The sequence below is a fragment of the Mustela nigripes genome, chromosome 1 (assembly GCF_022355385.1).
Source record: "Mustela nigripes isolate SB6536 chromosome 1, MUSNIG.SB6536, whole genome shotgun sequence".
NCBI classification, from domain to species: Eukaryota; Metazoa; Chordata; class Mammalia; order Carnivora; family Mustelidae; genus Mustela; species Mustela nigripes.
In genome coordinates, this window is record NC_081557.1 from 126,563,541 (window position 1) to 126,584,771 (window position 21,231).

The 21,231-nt window shown below is 41.6% G+C and overlaps 1 protein-coding gene across 1 annotated transcript in view; it reads left to right on the forward strand.

Moving 5' to 3' along the window:
• Positions 1–21,231, forward strand: part of ARHGAP10 (Rho GTPase activating protein 10) — a 314,545-nt gene that overhangs the window by 39,317 nt on the left and 253,997 nt on the right. The gene's annotated exons all lie outside the window — the stretch shown is intronic.

Consider the following 21,231-nt stretch of genomic DNA (forward strand, 5'->3'; position numbering starts at 1 on the left):
ATTCAAATCTAGGAACTCAGAAGTTTGCTTCTGCAATTATCCCGATGTATAACTTTTTGATGATTTCTAAGGTATGGTATTATACAATATGGTTCCTTCTTAATTCTTAGTGTCTGCACAGCAGCTTATTAACTGGTACCTGTACCTTCTGTAGACCTACCAGTGGGCAACAGATATAACCTACTGATGAGAAAGTTGTCCTTTTGCAGATGTTATGAGGTTATAATGGTTGTTCTGATTCAATGTGAAGCCTATTTCTCCCCTCAAATACCACCTGTGATACCTCCACAGACAGCACACAGACTAGGAGTTATTGTTCTGGAACTTTTGATACATTTGTGAAAAAGAAAGTCTCCAGACCAGTTGGCATCCCTGTGCATTGTTGCTTAATCCAGGCTGACCAGGAGTTCTGTGGCTGCTGAAGTAAGGTTTGAGAGGGGGCAGCTAACCTGCTCACAGGGCAGCATCAGAAGCTTATACACTGGGACTTGCCCTGGAGCATAGACTGTTCCCTTAGCTTCTGGGAGGCTCAGATGACATATTGTGGTTCATTTTGATCCTGCTAGAGTGTCGGGGACTTTTGCCAGGGCATGTTGAAAGCTTTAGGATAGGTTCTGTGCTGGGGGAGAACAGGTCTGCTCTCTTCCCTTGTGGCCTGCAGTCACATGGAGGCTTTGTGGGTAGGTGCTTGGCTATATTCATCACTGACTAGTCCAGAAAAACTCTGGCTGGGCTTGACCTGGCAGCAGAAAGTACTATGAGGCACTGGTCACCATCATGATCGGTTTTCTTCATTTGGACTTGAGTATATATTCAGGTTAAGCTGTTTCAAGATGGATGTGTCAGATCTGAGTTTCAACTACATATCTATGTATAGATATCTACATATCTATGTCTGTTCACCATGGAGAAGTTTGGTAGCCTTGCTGTGCTAATTAAATGACAGCCTGTGTGGCCAGATAGAGTTGTCTGCTTAGGGTGTGTTTTTCAAACTTGGCCTCATGTTGAACCCAAGGCTTGGAGTTGTAGCCATTCTGTCAGGCAGATCTGTGAATCACCCTGGGCTTCCAGGGTGATTCATGCATGTGTCATTTCTGACTGTGTCTTTACCTCTGGTGGGGACAGCTTGCATCTCTAAATAGTAATATGAAGTGCAGGAGTGTACCCTGTTACCTTGAGTAACACCCATGAGGTTATACACTGGAACCTATATTGTACCATAAATGTTGAGTTTTTAGTGACCTAACTTTCTAAAATCTAGATTCTGTTTCATATATGTGGGGAGATGTCTTTAGAAATTGGAGCCCTAAAACTAGAAAAGAGTTTTGTAGGTCCAGCCCGTGTGTGGTTACCTTTCATCATAGTCTGTGTGTGGCACTAAACTAGATAATGTGAGAAACAAAGTCGGTCCTGCTTCCTGTCCTCAAGTTGCTTACTCTTTAGGTGGAGTGGAGATATAGGTCAGCTCAAACACTGCATAGGTTTGCAATGGGGAAGATCCTCTTAGAGGGGTCTGTTAATATTGGCACTAAGAAGAGCAAAATGACTTGCAATTGATGGATCCCTAGTCTCTGAGTCTGGCTTAGACATGATTTTGTGTGTGTGTGTGTGAATTTCCTAAACTCTGAGACAGAGAAAAGTTGGGTGTTTTCTGTCCTATGGCAGGTGTTACCATTCTTGACAGGAAATGGGTCTTTTTGTCCCTCATGTCACCTGGTAGAATATAACTATGGAATTCTGGAAAAAAAGCACGATATGCATTGGGTTTATAATGTGCTACAGCTCTTTAACCTGGGGCAGAGCATAACTTGTTTCTGCTGTGGCCTGGGCTGCTCTCTCAGACATGTTGGAGACCTGCCTGCAGGGAAAATGGTACTCAGAAAGTCCTGCTTCCTGTAGTCTGTTTTGTCTCTGGGTCTTCAAGAGCCCTTTCCCTCTATTTCCTTTTGGGTTAAAACCTTAGAGCAGGAAAGAGACATTTGTGGTAAGTAAGCTATGGCATTGTCCCTCCTCTCCAAAGGAAACTGCTCATAGGGCTGTCGCTAGTTGAAATGTCCTTTTCCTACCTGGGTTTAGCTGCAGAATCCTTCTTAACACATGGTTCCTGGATGTCATTACTTTTTGCCTCAAGTCGGCACATTTTATGAATTTTGTAATTCCCACCCTAGAAGTCTGAGGTGTTGTCCTCTTTCTGCTCTGTTGCATTTTAATAGGGGTTGAGTGAGTGGTAGAGACCATAGGTTCCATTGGCATTCAAAAGGGAAGAACACATTAGAGAGATCAGTAAAGATTTTATGGTGGAAGAGGAACTTGGTCTGTGCTTTGAAGGGTGGCCAGGAGTTGGATGGAGGAGTTGGATGGTGGGGAGGAGACTGTTCTGTGACTGAAGGGCAGAAGAGGAAACTATGAAAGTAACCTGGGGATGGTGGCTTTAGAGGATTTCTATGGGACAGTGGGTCTCAATTTTACACTATCAGTCACCTGTTGGGCCCCATCCCTGAAGTTCCTGTTTTAGTAGGTCTGCAGTAGGTCCCTATAATTTACATTTCTAATAGGTTCTCAGGTGATGTTGATGCTGCTGGTCCCAGGACTGCCCTTGAGAACCAGGGCTGTAGGGGAGCAAGTACAGTGCTGCGGGCGGAGCTCTATTAAAGCAGAGGTGGTGGCTGGGGCAGCCCTTACAGCCAGCTGCAGGGATCACTGTTCCCATGCATGCTTTGTTCTGAGGGGGTGCAAAGTAAAAGTTCTGCTGAGGTCTGGAGTGCCGGCCTAAGGACCTGGCGCTTGATTGTGGGTAGTGAGAAGCCATAGGAGAATTTTATCAGGATACTATTGTTGGCATCTCCTTTCCCAGTTTACTGGGTAGCAGGGAGGGAAGTGGCCAGAGATGGGAGAAAAGCTGGAGGGTCGTGCAGTGTCCAGGGGACGAGTTATTTTAGGATTGGATTTTAAAAAAAGATCTGGAAGGTAAGAAAGAGGAAGTATGCAAAGGTGACCCAACATTTCCTTCAGCTCCAGAGCCTGGGGAGTCGTGGTCACATTGCCATAAAGGGGAAATCAGAGAGGTGGCTGCTTTTCCCAGTTATTTTTAAACTGAGTTTAAATTGTTTATCTTCTCCCCCGCCTTTTTTTTTTTTAAAGGAATCAAGCTTCAGCAAGTTAAGTGGCTCCTTTATTTATTTATTTATTTTTAAAGATTTTATTTCTTTATCTGACAGAGAGAGACAGTGAGAGAGGGAACACAAGCAGGGAGAAACAGGCTTCCTGCTGAATAGGGAGCCCAATATGGTGCTTGATCTCAGGACCCTGGGATCATGACCTGAGTCGAAGGAAGACACCGAATGACCTAGCCACCCAGGCACCCCAAATTATCTTTTCTTCCAAGAAGATTATTGTCTATGCTGTTTTCAAAGTGAAGGTCTGTGTAATATTCAATGTCTATAAAATTTCCCCATTTTTAAATGTCTGTGCTTTTTGTGAGTCTACACATGTGGTCACCTGTCTCTCAACATAATTTCCTCTTCTCCTCAAAAAAATTTTTTTTTAAAGATTTTATTTATTTATTTGACAGAGAGAGATCACAAGTAGGCAGAGAGGCAGGCAGAGAGAGAGAGGAGGAAGCAGGCTCCCTGCTGAGCAGAGAGCCCGATGTGGGACTCGATCCCAGGACCCTGAGATCATGACTTGAGCCGAAGGCAGCGGCTTAACCCACTGAGCCACCCAGGTGCCCATCTTCTCCTCAAATTTAAATGGGAGAATATCGTTTGAAAATTTCTTAGCCTTCACACTGTAATTTACTCTGGACTCTTATATCTCTGTCGAAGTATAAGTGAAGGACCCTGAGATTATGATCTGAGCCGAAGGCAGCGGCTTAACCCACTGAGCCACCTAGGCACTCTCCCTCACTTAAAAAAGTAATTAAATCTATTTTATTAATTTTATAATTAATTATATTAATTTATTAAATAAATTTATTACTTTAAATTTGGAAAAGGAACTCCTGGCTGACTCAGTCAGTAGAATATGTAAGTCTTGATCTTGGCGTTGTAGGTTTGAGCCCATGTTGGGTGTAGAGATTACTTACAAAAAAAAAAACAAAAAAAACAAATTTGGAACATAAATATATAATATGAAGTTGGACTCAGCTGCGAACTACCTGTAAATCATGTCTGTAATATTTTCATTTATTTCCCTCAGTTTTTGCATGACTGCATGTGTATTTAGCAGTAGAGTCGGGCCTGTCTGGGTCAGAGCTGAGGCTCAGTATGCTGGTGTGTGGAGCTGAGTGACAGATTTTCTCTTCTTGTCCCCTCTCTTTAGTGTTTGGTTACCCCCCATATTTTGGGTGAGGCCGGCTGACTGGTAGTGACAGCAGCTCCCCTGAGAATGAAACAGAATGCCAGCATTGTTGAGGAAGGATTCAGGCAAGCCAGGCCTGAAATGAAGAGGGCAACGTTTGTATTTCTGATGAGCCGATACTGTGCTCATCTCCATTTCTCCTGGTTCTGTCCTCCTGAGGCTTCAAGGGCCTTTGGCAGAATTCTTGTCTGGGAAAAACAGACTGAATTAACTGTGTCACAGCAGGGACCACACAGCTCTTTTGTGGGATTCCCCTTGCCTAGTCCACAGAGAGGGACTCGAGGAGGGGAAGTCACTTGCCTGTCATGCAGAGAGAGAAGGAAACACTTGAGGTCAGTGACAGGTCAGCCTCATCCTGTGGGTGACCCAAGCAGGGCAGCAGCCATGGAGTAGGACATCACAGATGACAGTGGATGCAGCTAGTGACAGAACTTAAGGCATAGCTGGGTGAGCAGATGCCTAGGGTCGTGTTGCTGGAGTGTCCTCCTCTGAGACCGGGTCTGGTGACAGTGGAGTGGGTTAAGGAAACCTAGAGAGACAGAGGCATAGAGAGCAGCCTGACTTTGGAGTGGAGGTCGGCCCTTTCTCCTCCACCTATCACCTTTGGGAATTCCAGAGAGCGGGAAAAGAGAAAGAAAGGGCTCAGGTCTGGCACTTGGCCATAGGAGCCATTGATCCTGCAGACTTAGGGAGTGACTGTTAGTGACCTTACCAGGGACCTGGAAACCACTAGGGTAGGGTGTGGTGACCATTTAGCTTATTGATCAAACTGGATACAGTTAATATTTTCACTGGGCCTGGACCTGGCAAGCCTGGTCATAGGGTCACCCGAGATATTGGAGATACTCAGGTTACATATACCTATTTTTAAAAAAATGTGGGACCTGCTTTAATATCAGGAAGTAGCTCCTTCCCAAGGCTCTAAGCTTTTTCGTAGTTTGACTTTTTTGTTCTCCTTAAAAAAGAAAGAAAGAAAGAAAGAAAAAATGATAACAGTCCCTTTCATATTAATAAAATACAACATAGGAGTATTTTGGTATACTAAATATTGTACTGAAGATACTATTAATGGGTAATTGTGTTTCATCTCATAAATGTACCACAATTTCATTAATTACATGATGTTACTAATGTCAATTCTTTTCCAGCTATTTACTATCAGGAATAAAAGCAAAATAAGTAAATCATGGTGTACCTCTCAGTACCTTCATAAAAGTCAGATTCTTAGAAATACAATAATTGGGTCAGACTGTATAGTTCATTTTTTTTTTTAATGATTTTATTTATTTGACTGACAGAGATCACAAGTAGGCAGTGAGGCAGGCAAAGAGAAAGAGGAGGAAGCAGGCTCTCCGCTGAGAGGAGCCCTATGCAGGACTGGATCCCAGGACCCTGAGATCATGATCCGAGCCGAAGGCAGAGGCTTAACCCACTGAGCCAGCCAGGTACCCCCAGATTGTATAGTTCTTGATATGTATTGCCAAATTGTAGGCATTTATTTTAAATTTGAATTTCTAAATTGAAAAATCCGGAGAGTTGAGTTGTTCTGATTTGGAAGTACTGTGGAATAAGTGAAAAAAAAAAAATTTTTTTTTTTAAGGGACTAAGTATAGTTTTTATCACTTCGTATTTCTCTTCTGACCTTGGACAACAAAGGTGCAATACAGTGAAGCAACACAGGAATAAAGAAAACACTTTTATTGCTAATGCAGCCTGTTTCACGTTGCTGTAGAGGGAATGTCTCATTGAGACTGGGATTACTAAATTTAGCTGTGGTGGGTGTGTGGGGTGTGGACACAGATATATTTGACCATGAAAATCCTTAACTGTTTTTATTGATAATTCGCACAGTATGGTTGAAAGAACAAATATTGGGATGGTTAGCTAAGTGTAGTTTCCATGAGGAACCTGATTCTTTATGTCTACGGTGACAGTTGTAGAACATATTGGAGTGCCCGTGGCATTTTTCATGTGGCTTATGCATTTTTATCACCAGTATGAAACTAGCACATTTTCAGGAGTGGGTTCTGCTATTGTGAGTCAGCTTTGCAGCTGACCAGTCAGCTACTAGTTATAGAATACTACTTTGTGGAATGGTTGTCAGCAAAAAAGAAAAAAAAAAAGTCTTCCTTACCTCAGCAAGAATTAGAGCTGAGAAATCAGCTTTGAGAGAACTGTGTGTGTAGACAGTGGGTCAGATGAAGTGAAGGTGCTTTGTTGTGCTTTGTTGTAAAGCCTGTGTGGTAACTGGCTCAGTCACTGCCCGTCTCTGAATGCCGCACGCCAGCCCTGTGTCTGAGGTGCCCATTACTGCCTCTGTTACAACTTGCTCAGAGGGGCCAGACCAGTTTGCCAACAGGAAAGAAGAAACTTCTGGAAAGTTAATGTATGGGTAAGGACTTCCTGGTTAGAGAGCATTCCTCAGTTGTTTCCAGTTCCACTGTCTCTAAAGATTCAGAAGACCCAGGAAAGATTTCCTCATTTTAAATATGACAGACTACAGGCAGCACTGCAGTATATGGCGGATTATGTTCTAACAGGGAGATAAAAATGTTATTAGAAGCATGACACTCAGAAAGTAACATCAAAGATAAAAGGAGAGAATACTCTTGAATATTGACTTGTTGAGCTCCTCTAGTGTATATGCCTCGGACTTAAGATGGAAGCATGAGAGTTCATGCATTTGGAAGTAGGACTGTACCTCAAAATAAAATCGCACTGCTGGAGTTCTGCTTTCTGAGATTTCCCGGTTTTCTAATGATGGCCTGTGCTATTTTGTATCATTTGCTGCGGTTGTAATCCAGTGCCCCATTTTGCTTCTCTGTATTCTCTGGCCCCAGATTTAGCATTCACTGTTTGAGGTTCCTCGTTGTTTTTGAAAGATGACTCGACAGTGCTGGGCATCAGGGGAAGCTGTGTTATGACCTTCAGATTAACAGCCTGTACCATCTGTAACATGAGTCTTGCAGACATAGGGCTTTTGATATCTGAAGCACCTCCTTGAATTCCTTGGACACCCCCGAAATGGACATAATGTGCCTGGTACCCAGGACACACGTCCAGTGCAGTTTATGCTTCTGAAAAAGTCATCCAGCCCATCTCCCTTCCCGGTGCCACATTGTCATATTTGAGATCTTTATTCGTAAAATGCGGTATGAAGTCTGTTGAAGATAGTTTTTCCTCTGTCATTAGCCATGACTTTGGCCAATTCTTGTGGATTTTCGTCCTCTGTGAGATTTCAGTATTACAGTGGGTTTAAAAGTAACTATCAAGGTTTGACTTATAAATGACTTTTTTTTTTTTTAAAGATTTTATTTTATTTATTTGACAGAGAGAGAGATCACAAGTAGGCAGAGAGGCAGGCAGAGAGAGAGAGAGAGAGAGAAGCAGGCTCCCTGCTCAGCAGAGAGCCTGATGCGGGACTCGATCCCAGGACCCTGAGATCATGACCTGAGCTGAAAGCAGTGGCTTAACCCACTGAGCCACCCAAATATATATACAAATATGTATTATTTGTATGACTCTTAAATGAGACTCATTTTCTTAATCCTTTAGGTATGCAAACCTCTCCCTATTTTCATAATTTACCACTGAATACATGTTTCTTATATCCCAAGTTAGTTGTGAAAGACTGAGCCCATGAATGTCTTTTACAGGATAAACTTGTTTCTGGCTGTAGGAAAACTGAGGTTGGTGTGTTCATGTTTATTGACAAGAATTTTTCTGAGGTCGGTCACTTACAAGCTCTTGGTTTCTTAACTTTCCAGTGCAAGGTTGCTTTTTCTGGTTAAAGACACACGGAAGGAGACCCTTGGCTAAGGAGCTGTGAAAGTTTTAAATGGAGCCTGCAAGTCGGTTGTTCTGTGGAGCTGCCTTATGACAAGGCAGCTGGAGTGCCTGGAAGCCTCTCTCAGGCTGGGACAGGATATCAGATAACTGATTTGCATTAATGTTACCAGGCAGTGTCATTAAGTATATTTGTTTTGTTGATCTGGCAATACCAGTATTGTAGTTGTGTGACACCGCAAGTCATTCCCTGGGAATGGGGAGTGTAAGGTGTAGGACCCTACGGAGGAGTCCCTTGTTATAGAAGTCTAGTTCTTACAAATAGCAGAGAAAAGTAGTGACTCAAAACATGTAGGGAGTATCTTCTTCTTTCCTGTTCATTCAGTCCCTTAACCTAGATACTTTCCCATCTGTAGGAGCAAAAGAGGAAAAAAACCACAACATTTTCATTTGCAGTGTGGGAGGAGAAAAGTTGTCCTATGTCAAAGGATAACTGAGGATAAAATGGTAACTTAAATTCTTGGTGATACAATGGAGGTCATGTATACTGGATGGCACAAATTGGTTTTTGTATCTGATTTAATTTATTGATTTAAATTATTCAAATTTAAATTTAAATTCTATATAAAATAAATGTACATAATATATAATATATTGATATATTTTAACATATTAAAATTCATATTTATATATATAAATAAATTATATATAAAACACTGATTTAAATTATTCAGCAATAATTGCTCTCTTGGACCTGTTGAAGTTATTTGGGGATATGGATGGAGGAGAAGTGGGTACACACGAGTCTGTGTTCAGTCTTCATTTCATTTGCCTCCTGCTGTTACATAGCTCAGACCACTGTCGTCTTTTCTGCCTAGTGACTGTTGTCCTCATCAAGGTCACACCCTTTTGAGTCAGTGTAGTGGATGCATTTTTTAATGTCTTAACTTCCTGGCAGCCTGTGATACATGGGGAGCCACTCCTTTGTTCTGGAAGCACTCCCTTCCCCATTCTGAAAGGGCCTAGAATGCTCAGTCCTTATGCTGAAGAATGTCTCTCTGTCACTCTTTTTATCTCCCCAGCCAATAAGCAAGATGGAAGCTAGAAGATCAGGGCTGTAACACATGTGAGGTGCTGTAGGCCTCCAGAAGACAGGTGCGACCCCGGAGGACCGGGTGCGATTTCCTGGTAGAAGTAGTACTGGATTTTTTCTTCTGTTACACAGCCTTTGAGATGCACTTGGCCCCGTGAGGGGTCTGTATTTGAATAGGTAAAGGCGGGGTTTAAACAGAGCTGGTGGAGGATGGTATGTTTAATTTAGAAATCAGCACAGGCCACACGTCTTCTGCAGAGGGGACGATGGAGTGGTGAAGCAGAAATGAATCATTCTCTCAGCTGCAGTGGGGTGATGGCAGAGGGTGGGGCAGGCGGACAGTGAGTGTGTGTTCTTGCCAGACTCTGGAAGGCTGCGAACATCAGCCAAGGAATTTTGGGTTCTGTTTGTTAGGCAGTCGGTAGACTGGCAGGATTCTGAGCAGGAGAAGCTTTTGGAACTGGGAAGACTGATTCAGCAGCAGTTTGTCTGATGGGATTAGATTGAGAAAAGCCTCATTTTGGTCTCACTTCTGGGCTTCTTGAAGGCATTTGCCCCCCAGAGGGGCGAAGCGCTAACCTCCTGCCTTCATGCTACAGTGGCTCTGTTCTCATGACCATTGCCTTATTGTCCTTTGGGCACTTTACCTGAGCTACCTGGTCCCGTGAGCACTGACCACTGAGTTCCTATCAGCTTGTGTGCAGAGCATATCAAGTAACAGCCGTGACTCTGGTCTCCTGATACCACAAATACCAATACGGTAACCTTAGCAGAAGTCAGGTACCCCGTGGAGGCACAGCAGCAGCGTGGCTGGGGTTCGTGTGGAGCATCAGGTCTGGAGGGGTGAGAAGGACTGCGATTTAGAACACGAGAGAGAAGGGCACGGAGGCTGTGAATTGGGCCCCTCGAGTAGGTTCAGGAGTGAGGGCTTAGGGAAAGACCAGGACTAAGTTTGTCTGGAAATCTAAGTAGTTCCCAGATATGAAAAAAAAAATCATGAGAATGTACTTCAAAGTTTATCAGCTCTTCCTGTCTAGGCATCCTTCCCTCTGTATCCACAAACCAGACACACCCCCAGGACTCCATATAGACAACATAATAGCTTTCTTTTTTTTTCCTTTAAAAGAGTACGTACTTCTGAAGTCAAATGAAAGTACAAAGGAAAAATTCTGAAAGTGCCATCCTTTTTCCGTATGTCTGTAAGCTTGAGGGTGAGGGCAGGGGCGGGAGGGGAGGGGGCATCAGCACCCAGGGCTGGGAAGGGTAGTGCCCTGCACATCACCTGTGCCAACCTACACATTTGGGAATGTTCTATGAATATGATTTGAGCAGCAGTAGTCTGTGTTGTCAGTAAATGATACTATGTTAGGTCTGTCTTTTTTTTTTTTTTTTTAAGATATTTTATTTATTTATTTGACAGAGAGAAAGATCACAAGTAGGCAGAGAGTCAGGCAGAGAGAGAGGGGGCAGCAGGCTCCCTGCTGAGCAGAGAGCCCGATGTGGGGCTCGATCCCAGGACCCTGAGATCATGACCTGAGCCGAAAGCAGAGGCTTAACCCACTGAGCCACCCAGGCGCCCCTATGCTAGGTCTTTCTTGTTGATAAAAATGAGGATAGTAGTATTATGAAATATTTGTAGAGAACTCCGATTCTAAGGGCTTTGGTAGATTCCTGTGACACGAGGAGAGCTAGAGTCTTGTATGCTTGGGGGCAGATTCATGCTTCATTGTTGATAAGCTGAAAACATCTAGAAAGTCATTCACATGGAATAAAAGTAGGTCCAAATTAGAATGTCAGTGATACTTATCAAAGAACCATAAATGTGATGCTGGTGCCGTAAGTCCATTCAATTCTTGTGACAGCAGCGACAGTTGGCCTCAACCAGTGTCATTTTCACTGGACCAAGGACGTCAGTGAAAAATGATGGCAAGATGGTCGCTGCTCATTTGGAGGGTGGACTCCCCTCTTAGCTATTCCAACTGCCTTTGGGAGGGGGGCTGGGGAAGAGGCTCTTTTTCAAAGCATTATCTGCTTTCCTTTCCATCTTGAGTGAGTCAGTTTAACTATAATCCTAAATTCAGCGGGGCATAATTACAGTCTAAGCACTATTTTGTCAAGGTATCTATTTCTGTGTAAGTGGGGAGTGTCCATTTGGCCCCAGGGTTCATATATTTAAGTGAGAGGTGCAGAAATGCCTGATTAGTGGGACACTGAATTCTGAAGCCAAAGAGCCTTTGGTCCCTGGGACCAGGGTTATGTATTAGATACGGTTGTCAGCTAACTAGAGATCAGCTGCCCTGCCCATGTCCCACAGCTGTGCCAGACCTTAGACCTTCCTGGTTAGGACTTGCCCCAATAAAATAAACTTGTTCTGTGTAAAACAATGGTGGAAGTCATTTAACATCAGAGCATTCCTGTTGGTCCAGGGAGACAGGATCCAAATTGGATGGTGCAAGTCTCATCCCCTCTCTTTGGCGGGGACTTTTGTGGGCTCACAGCAGGTGCTTTCTATTAGCACTTATGAAGGTGTGTGCATAAGGAGCAGAAAGGTTTTTTTGTTTTGTTTTTAATCCTAGTGTCTTAGTCATCTTGGACTGCTATAACAAAATTTCATAGTCTGCATGGCTTAAACAACAGAAATTTATATCTCACAGTTCTGGAGGCTGGGAATTCCAAGATCAAGGTGCCAACGGATTTATTCGTGGTGTGAGCCTTCTTCGTGGTGTGCGCACCTTTTTGCTGTGTCCTGACATAGTGTCGGGAGGAGAGCTCTGGTCATCTTACAAGGGCACTGATGCCATCACGGGGCTCCACCCTCTTTGGTTACTGCCCAAAGAACCCATCTCCAAACTCCATCACACTGGGGGTTCGGGCTTCACCATATGAATTTTAGAGAAACACAGATAAGACTCAGTCCATAACACATAGTGATGCTGTTTTTTAAAATAGGTTGGCTACCTGGTAGAAAGTAAGTTTTCAATTTAAGAGACAGTCCAGTGTATCAGTAGTTGTAACTCATGCTCACAAACATTCAGAGACGTGGTTAAAGGCTTTTGAAAACATCCAGAGACGGCTAGGTTAAGAATTTGACTTTTTTCTACCTACTTGTCTTTATTCCACAAATGCTTATTTGAGCACGTCTTACAAGTTGGGCCCTGTGCTGGGTTCTAGGCCAAAGGAATAATAAAATAAAGCTTTTTATTTATTTGAACCATTTGGTAGCCAGTACTAAAGTGGCATATAGTTACTTTCCTCCTGTCTTCTTTCAGATACATTTTATCAGGTTTCAGTCTTGTCCTGTGTGTCTTTTATAGGAAATATTATAACATACATAATATATAAATAATATAATAAATATATAAGTACTCAAACCTAGCTTTATCAGATCTTAATATTTGAAGGAAACATGTCCAAAAATTTTTTTAATATGAAAAATAAACATCTCTGGGAATTGAAAATTCCTATACACGCCTCCCTGTCTTATGTCTCTTTCTCCCTTTCTAGGAGTAACTACTATCCTGAATTTGGGGCATATCATGCCATCCATGTTTTTACACTTTTATTATGTGTGTATGAGTTTATAAGCAATAGAATATGTGTCATTTTTAAAACTTTATGAAAATAATAGCAAACTATATGTTCTCCTGTACCTTGAGAGAAATAACAGCCAGGTTATATGAGATTTATTCCCCTTGATACATAGCTCTAGTTCTTTTTAAGAAAACTGATGTATATAGTATCCCATTGCTGATTATTCTACATTATAAGTCTGTTCTCTTGTTGTCAGATATTTTTGGAATGTTTCCCGATTTTCATTATTGTAAATAGCGCTGCTGTGGACATTCTCATACCTGTCCTGCATATCTGTAAATTTCTCTGGGAACATAAGTAAGTGTGTAATTGCTGGGTTATAGTTTGTGAGCGTCTTCAACCCCAGGCTTATCTCCAGCTTTACTAGACAGTGCCACATTGCTTGACATGGCAGACAGTTTGCATTCCCCCTACAGTGTATCATTGATCTCATGGATCTGCGTCTTCTCCAGTACTTGGTTCTATTGAACGTTTGAGTTTTCACCCATCTGTTGGCTGTAGAGTGATTTATTATCGTTTCTAGCTTTAGTACTGCATTTCCCTGACTTCAGTGAGGTTGAATATCTTCTCACATATCTATTGGCCTTTTGGGCTTTTGCTTCTGTGAATTGCCTGTTTGTCACATAGCCCCACTTCTTTACTGGTTGTGGTGGTCACACTCTGGTACAGAGAAGTGGATGGATCATAATCCTTAATTCATGACACAGTATCACCATTTGGTTTTGCATGACCTGCTTCTTCATTCATATTTTTAATAGAATGTATTCCTGAGAACTCATGAAAGTCTGAAACCCTGCCGACAACTTACCTCTGCCCATGCTTCTCTCCCTTCCATTCCTCTGCCTCCTGTCCCCGTATGTACTGTCCTGAATGTCATCCTTCCTTGGCATCTGGTTCTGTATGTGGTTTTCCTTCTGAGCCTTGCTTTTCTCAATCCCCCATTATTAGCCCGATTTATCCAAGTTGTTGCACTGACTTTAGTCAGTTTTCATTGCCGTAGAACATTCCCCCGTATTGTTAATTTTCTACTCTTTCACTTTTGAATAGGCATTTGAATTGCTTTCAGATTGTTTTTTTTGTAATTATGAACCATTCTTTTAGAAGCATTCATGTATGTGAATCTTGCCATGATCAAGACAGTCTCTTGAGTATGACATGGGACTGAAAATGCTCGATTAGATACTCTGACGTCTAGCTGTGTTACCTAATGCCATTTCCCCCTCAGAGTTGTACCATTCATATTCCCACAGGCTGTGGGTCTAGTTGCTCTGGAGCTTCTTTTTGCGTCTGTGATTCTCATCAGTGAACAGTTGTTGGTTTGGTGGGATTGGATAGTAAAGTCTGGTTTCCTTGTGCTATGCCTGCTGGTATGAAAGGGGTGCAAGGGGAACACATAGCCTGCCCTGCTAACTATTGGAGGCCCTCAGTGTTTATGAAAAGGCCTGATATTTGCTGGATCGCCAGGTGGGCTTAGGTCCATGTGAAACATCTCTCTTTTATGCCTATAATCATTTTAAATTTATAGTGTATCTCACAGGTTTGTTATTTAAAACTCACATGGGTTTAATTCCTGCTCTTCTATAGTGTCTACTCTGTTTTGTCCATGGTCAATTTTTTTTCCACCCTGTGGGCATGCTTTTTAGTTTTGGATTGTGAGCTCCTTTTCAACTGAGCATTATCTGTTGGGAATTCTGGGACACCTGGTCAAAGGTGTATTAAAAATATAGGGTAGGGGGCGCCTGGGTGGCTCAGTGGGTTAAGCCTCTGCTCAGGTCATGATCTCAGTGTCCTGGGCTCAAGCCCCACATCGGGGTCTTTCTTCTCAACAGGGAGCCTGCTTCCCCCTCTCTCTCTCTGCCTACTGCTTTGCCTACTGGTGATCTCTCTCTCTCTGTGTCAAATAAATACATAAAAATATAAAAAATAAAAATATAGAGTATGTGTTTCAGTTTCAAAATACTTAGTGATGTTGGATAAAATAGAATATCCTTTTAAATGCAGAGCTGTGATTATTTATATATATATACATATATATAATTTTTAAAAGATTTTATTTATTTATTTGACAGAGACATGGTGAGAGAGGGAACAGAAATGGGGGAATGGGAGAGGGAGAAGCAGGCTTCCTGCTAAGCATGGAGCCCGATGCGGGACTTGATCCCAGGACCCTGGGATCATGACCTTAGCTGAAGGCAGACACTTAATAACTTAGCCACCCAGGCACACCCAAAGCTGTGATTATGAAAAGAAAGCATAGAAACTCCCCAGAGTTGAGTCTTACACAGGGTCAATAATAAGGGTCTTTTTTTTTTTTTAAGACTTTATTTATTTATTTGACAGAGATTACAAGTAGGCAGAGAGGCAGGCAGAGAGAGAGGGGCGGAAGCAGGCTCCCCGCTGAGCAGAGAGCCCAGTGTGGGGCTTGGTCCCAGGACTTTGAGATCATGACCTGAGCCAAAGGTAGAGGATCAACTCACCAAGCTACCCAGGTGCCCCAATAATAAGGGTCTTAACACCAATATGGGGAGAGAGAATGAAGCCTTGAGTCAAAAGTTGTACCTGGGATCTTACCTCATACATGGTTAGCCAGGACCCTCCAATGGCTGCACCCTTGGTGAAGTAGTAGATCAGGAAAAGCCTGCCCAGCACAGAAGTATAAAGAAGTTTGTCCATCTCAGCCTGGGTTCTGAGTAGAGGATAAAAATGCTCTGATCCTGTCTTAAAATTAGGAAGCACAGGTGTTTCTGTACTTCTTAGGGTTCAAATGTATACTACCCACATTTTCAAGGAGTCACAAAGTCAAGAAATGAGCTTAAAAACCAATCCAGAGTGAGTGATTCTCCTCTGCTGAGATGTCTTCCAGAAACAAATCTGTGCTATTTGTCTTCCTCCTTAGTATTAAGCTTCTTGGAACATAGCCATGTAAGTGATCTTATGCACCTTTACATGTCAATGAATTTTTGAAATGAATGAACATGTGAAAAGTAAAAATACTCGGGCATCTTTAACAGAACCTAAAATTCATCTACAAGGTGGATTTTCAACACATATTAAAATATAAAGGCTAGAAGAGATATTATTTTGCAATTAGAGTTCTTCACAATTTTCAAATCATTCCTGCGTTAGAACCTTCGGCAAATCACAGAGTCAGCAGACATTCATTTATTGAGCATCTCGCTGTTCTGTGTATTGTGAAGGATACAAAGACTACCATGTGCTTTGTTCTTAGGGGGTTTTAAGTGTAGGGGAGTGACAGGCTTGAACACAGATAGTTACAGTGAAAAGTGCAAAGTGAGTGCTTTAGTAAATTTTCAAAGTAGTTTTGGGATTGTAGAGGTTGGCACTGATTCATTTGCCCCAAGGACTTTATTCATTTGGTAACATTTAATAGAGCTTCTCTATTAAATACTGGTCAGTTTTGGGAGGGATTACAAGAGAACCTAATGGTTACTGTGTGATCACCCATATATTAGGTGGTAAACATTTTATGTGCAGTTAATCTCTACAACATCATCTTAATTCTCTCATCATCCCTATGAAGAGGAACATATAATTATCCTTGTTCTTAAAGCTATTTATTGGGGGGGCTTAAGTGGGTAGAAGAAGAATCAATGAAACAAGATGGAATTGAGAGGGAGACAAACCATAAGTGACTCTTAATCTCACAAAACAAACTGAGGGTTGCTGGGGGGAGGGGGGTTGGGAGAAGGGGGTGGGATTATGGACATGGGGAGGGTATGTGCTTTGGTGAGTGCTATGAAGTGTGTAAACCTGGTGATTTACAGACCTGTACCTCTGGGGATAAAAATATATGTTTATTAAAAAAAAAAGAAAGAAATACAAAAAAAAAAGTCAAAATAGAAAGAAAAAACTATTTATTGGAATTTAGTATATATAGAGAGAAGTATACTTTTATATATGTACAACTGGATGGACTTTCATGATTTGTATATACCTGTGTAGTCAGCACAAGAACAAGTTGAACGTTTCGGACATTCTGGAGGGCCCCCTTTGCCCCCTTGACTTCCAGAAGCAATGTTTCTTTTCTCATTTCTGTATTTTCTGGAAACAGAATCAATATAATATGTGTATAGTTTTGGATTGCTTATTCCTCTACTCGCCTCATATTCCATTATCCCCATTTTACAGATGAAGAAACTGAGGCTGAGAGGTCAGAGTAACCTGACATCGTGCAACTAGTAATGAACATATTACAGAACCGTACCACTGAGTGTTTGCAAAACATGATTTTTAATGTCCCTGTGGTGTCCTGTCATGTACGTACAGCACCATTAATTTAACTGATCTGCTTCTGATGGATATTTGGGTTGTTTACACCATGTTATCATTTATATTTCCCATAAAATTTTTTAAAATCACTTTAAGTAGTTAAAGTGTGTTTCTGAGTTTCCAGCTACTTTGCCATTGACTATAATCAGTTCCATGTAAGTATAGCAGCTAATAGACATTAATTTCCCCTGTGGCTAACATAGCAGCTGCTAGTCAAGTGTGGCTTTTGTAGTTTCTATCTGGTCAACTTGTCTTTTCAAAGTGCCTTGTGAGAATGTGCAGTGTCCTTGCTTTTTTCTTCTTGCCATATTTATGCCTTCTTCTTCCTCCTCCTTTTTGGGAAACTCCTTATTAGAGTATCTCTGTTCTGCTGTAGTCCAAATTTACATCCTGTTGCCTGAAGGAGAGCTCTCCCTCTGGCCTGCTGGTGGGTTCTGCAGCATGCTTTGTGTGGATCAGTCCTTCAGAGAACTTCATAAAACATTTTTCAATGTTTTTCAAGAAACCTTCTCTAGTGCAGTGATTCAGAAAGGGAACTTGGGGAGTGTGGACCTCTGGAAAGGAGCAGCTGTCTTTTCTTCACCATGATACCTGGCAGGTAGTAGGTGCTCACTGAATGTGAGGTGACCAAATGAATCTGTGCTAGAGCCTCAGACTGTTTCTTTTCATTGACCTTTATCATGTTACACTTTATGCTTTTGGGGAATATGCATTAATTTTCTTAGGCCCTTTAAACAGAACTAGGATACCTGGAGTTGTTTGTTTAAACTTTTTTTCCCCCTGTTCATTTAGTAGAATAGGAGTGATTTAAGAATCCAATGGAAAATAAGTTTGTGATGATTTTATTATAGCACGAAGTTTCTTATATTTTCTCCATTCATTGAACATTTGTTAAAACCCTACTGAGTGTCATGCAGTAGAGATACAAAGATGAATATAATAATTCCTGCCCTTGAGGAATCTAGTGGGAGATACACATGTCTAAGTATAATGCATTGTGGTAAAATGTATCCACGTATAGCTGTAAGCTATTTTTTGTTTGTTGATTTGTTTTGAACACAACAGAGAGGCTGCCAGGAGGGTCCTCTGGGAAGATCTGACACCAGCACTGAATCTTAGGGGAATCGCATAAATCCATACTGGGTGTTCCATCCAAATGCTGCTGTCCTTTCTGTTTCCTTATTTCTGGAATGGGAGTGCTGCCCATAGTTACACCGTTCTATCCTTTCTAACTTAGAAACCTCACTCATTATTAATATTAAATAATTACTTATTTAATAGTCATTTGTGCTTTAAAGATAGGTCTGTTAGTGACATATTCTTTTAGTTCCCTTTGTTTGAGAGTGTCTATTGGCCATTCATTCCCAAAGGATACTTTTGCTGGGTATAGAATTTGCTTTTGACAGTTCTTCCAGTACTAGAAAAATCTATTTCCTTTAGTCTCCATGGTTTCAAATGAGAAAGACATTGTTGGTTTTCTCTGGCTGATTTCAAGATATTTTGTGTTGAGTTTTCAAATGTCTAATTATGATGTTGTATTATTATTATTATTATTATTAACTGTTGACCCTGTGACATGGCTTTCTTTGAATTTATCCTGATTCAGGAATTTGCACAGTTTCTTAAATCTGTGTACTTGTGACCAGATTTGGGAAGTTTTCAGCCATTGTTTAATTGAATACACTTTTAGCCTAACTCTATTTCTCCTTTCCCTCTGGGACTCTAATGATACAAATGTTGGATCATTTGTTGTTCCGTAGATTCCTGAGGTTCTGTTCATTTTTTCAGCATGTTTTCTCTGTTCTGATTGAGTAAATTCTTTTGTTCGTTCTCCAAGTTCACTGATTCTGTTCTCTGTCCTCTCCAGTCTATTATTGAGCCCATCAAGTGAGTTTTACTTTCTATTAGTGTATTTCTCAGTTGTAGAACTTTTGTGTGGTTCTTTTTTGTAACTGCTATTAATTTGCTAAGAATTTCATTTGTCTGATAGAATTTATAATTGAGTGTTGGAACACTTTTAAGCTTTAAAATCCTTTCAGGTAGTTCCAATATTTGTCTCAGGGTTAACATCGGTTGATTGGCTTTTCTTATTCAAGCTGTAGTTTTTCTGGTTCTTGGTATAATGGATAATTTTTTATTAAAGATTTATTTATTTATTTTAGAGAGAGAGAGTTTGTGAGCCGGGGAAGGAAGAGAGTGGGAAAAAAATCTTAAGCAGACTCCCTGCTGAGTGCAGAGCCTGATTCAGAGCTTGAGTCAAGGCTTGACTTCACTACCCTGAGATCATGACCTGAGCCAAAATCAAGAGCTGGATGGTTAACTGACTGAGCTATCCCAGTGCCTCAATGGATGTTTTTTAATTATTTCTGTTTTGCCTAGTCCTCTTAGGATATTCAGTGTCCCATTTAAATTTTCTATTTTAGCAGTTAGTCTATCTGGTTTTAGCACACAGGTTCTTGACCTACACTGTGGGCCAGGATTCCACTGGTGGTTAATTTTTAGAGCCTCTGTAGTGGTGTTTTAATTTGCTGGTGGTGAGATGTTACTGGAGCTCCCATTGCTCCCTGCTCACACTGGCTGTGGGGAGAGAAGGGGTTTCCCTAGGCTGGGGCACTGGGTGTCGGGGTAGAGGGCAGGTAGATGCAGGCTCCTGGGAACTTGTGGCTTCCCTGAATGTGATAGAATCCCCACTGCCTGTGTGGGACAGAGGGTCACCTTGATCCTGTCACTTGTTGAGGTGAGATCTTTTTACTGATGCTCTGTGGCTTTCTCAAGGTCTTCTGGACATGAGAAAGGAGTGGATCCCAGGCCTGTGGGACCAAAGAGACTTCTTGGGCCACTTGTGACTGGGTTCTTGTTGGATTGACTTGTCCTTGGGCATATGTCTTGGTTCCCCTAGTTGTTTATTGTTGGTGGGGTTTCAGATAGGTCCCCCTTTTGGTTGGTATAGGGCTTGTCTCATGTTTCTAGAGGAACTCTGATTTGGGTAGGAATCTACATGGTCCATCTATTGTTAGGACAGGGACTAGAAATGGTGGGTCTGAGTGGCTGCCTTCCTTGCATGGCAGGAATGTATGCTTTCCCAAGGTCTTCTGGACAAGGGAAAGGAGGGAGTCCTTTCCTGTTATGCTGCTCCTCTAGTCTTGAAGTTACAGACTGGCTTGCTTTTTTTCTTACCAGTTTTCAGAGTTCTTTGGTTGTGTCTTTCAATATTTCCAGGATTTATAGTGCTCAGTAGAAAGGAATAGAAAGAAATGAGTCTGCTCTATCTTGTCTCTTGTCATTCATGCTTAAATGTTAGATTTTTAAAAGCAATTAAAAATGTTAAGAAGTTTAACATTTTTTTTTTTTTTCCCTTTAGCAAATCATGTCATTGAGCTCTCTTACTTTATAGGTAAGGAAACCTGAGACCCAGTGAGGTTAAGTGACTGCTCTGGGGTTGCCACTGCTAGTTAATTGCAGAGTTCAGACCAGAACTTGGCTCCTGGTGAGGAATCTACTATTGGTTTTATTGTAGCAAACTGAGTCAGCGAGTTATCTAGAGGAGAAAACAAGGGAACCTTGCAGTGCAGTAGTGTTCTGGGCTTTATAAAACATTAGCACATTGAAGGATTAACAACCCAAATGAAAAACCTGTCAGAATGCAAGGTAAAAGATTCAATTTTAAATTATATTGACTGAGATTGAATGACATGCTGTATATTTGTCCCCATTTTAAAACTGAAAATTTTTAATAAAGTCTAAAATAACATACCTCCTGTTTTTGCTATAAAATATCCAAATGACCTTGTAAAATGATCCTTATTACAAAAAATTTCCATCACTGGTTATCATCACCATTCATATTCTACTTCAAAAAGAGTAAAAAATACAATTAAGATTGGTGGCATTATTTAAACAAATTAACATCCTTGCTTAATATTCTGTGCCTTTTAAGATTTTTTTTTTTAAAGGATTTTATTTATTTGATAGATAGCACAAGCAGGAGGGAGATGAGGGAGAAGTAGGATCCCTACTGAACAGGGAGCCCAATGTGGGGCTGGATCCCAGGACCCTGGGATCATGACCTGAGCCGAAGGCAGAAGCTCAACCGACTGAGCCAACCAGGCGCC